The following is a 1,538-nucleotide window of genomic DNA, read 5'->3' as shown; positions in this document are numbered from 1 at the left end:
TGCTCTCAAGCACTTAGTCGATCTTTATCAAGCATCACTAAAGAAGAAAGAAAGAAATTCTGAGGCTAGCTTTCTCTCTGAAAATAATGTTGACATCACATGTTTGGATGTAACAGACTTTTTCAAGCACCCTGAAGGAAAGATTGATCACTTGATTGGCGATGGTTCCATAAACATGAAAGAATGAATAATTTTTAATTTTATTTTATTTTTATTGATAATAGTTAGTGAATAAAGAATCATGTAAAAGTAGTTGTTTGCATGAGTATTAGTTTTTGATTAATATTGATTAGTTCAATGATATTATTTTTTATTTATTATTGAATAGAAACAAATTTTAATTTTATCATTATTTATTGAAAAAAAAAAGTAACGATACAGGTGTTAGAAATTTTGAAGCAAATTGTATGTATGTTGCACCCAACACACTGTCTTACACATTATTATCATTACTACTTCATCCTTTCTATTTCATAGATCTAATATTTTGCCAAAAAAAAAAACTTCTGGATTGGAATATTTCTTACAATGATAATATAATATATGGTGGGGCTGTTAAGCTATATTATTATATTATTGCAGTAAAGGTTTTGTATGCACTATCTCGTAATATATAAAAATGTCTATTATGTAACTAATTACTTAATAAAAGGTAGTTATTAATTTATTAATGATTTTTACTTTGTGCAAAGATATATTTATTTTGTGTATATATTTTTTTTATTTGAAGATATGAATAATTTTCAAAATAAGTGGTCCAATTATGAAGATATATGTTTGATTGATTCTGGCACTACATATACGATATTCAAAGACGAGAAATATTTCTCTCATCTAAACATGGACAATATTAATGTTACTACAATTTCTGGTAGTGCTAATTTGATTGAAAACTTCGAAAAAGCCATTATAATCTTGCCCAAGGGAACTAAACTCATCATAAATAATGTCATGTTTTCTCCTACGTCTCGGAGAAACTTGATGAGTTTTAAAGATATCCGTGAAAATGATTATCATATAAAGACATTTAATTAGATGAATCTTGAATATCTTGGTATCACCAAGAATATCTCTAGGTAGACATGTGTTATAGAAAAGTTTCCTGCTTTATCTTCTGGCCTGTATTGGACAAAGATTTGTGCAATTGAGGCACATTCCATAGTAAACCGAAAGTTTACTGATTCCAATACTTTCGTACTTTGGCATGATCGTCTAGGATATTTAGGATCAATAATGATGAGACGAATAATATAAAATTCAAATGGGCATCCATTAAAGAACTTGAAGATTCTTTCGAATGATGAATTTTCATGTAATGCTTGTTATCAAGACAAGTTGATTGTGAGACCATCGCCAACAAAAGTTGGGATTGAGTCCCCTGCATTCTTGGAATGCATACATGGGGACATTTGTGGACCAATTCACCCACCAAGTGGGCCGTTTAGATACTTCATGGTCCTAATAGATGCTTCTTCTAGATGGTCTCATGGTACTTTTTGTCATCTCGCAACTTGACATTTGCAAAATTGTTGGCACAA

The sequence above is a fragment of the Capsicum annuum genome, chromosome 7 (genome assembly GCF_002878395.1).
Source record: "Capsicum annuum cultivar UCD-10X-F1 chromosome 7, UCD10Xv1.1, whole genome shotgun sequence".
Classification (NCBI taxonomy): Eukaryota; Viridiplantae; Streptophyta; class Magnoliopsida; order Solanales; family Solanaceae; genus Capsicum; species Capsicum annuum.
Note: the sequence above shows the minus strand (reverse complement) of the source record.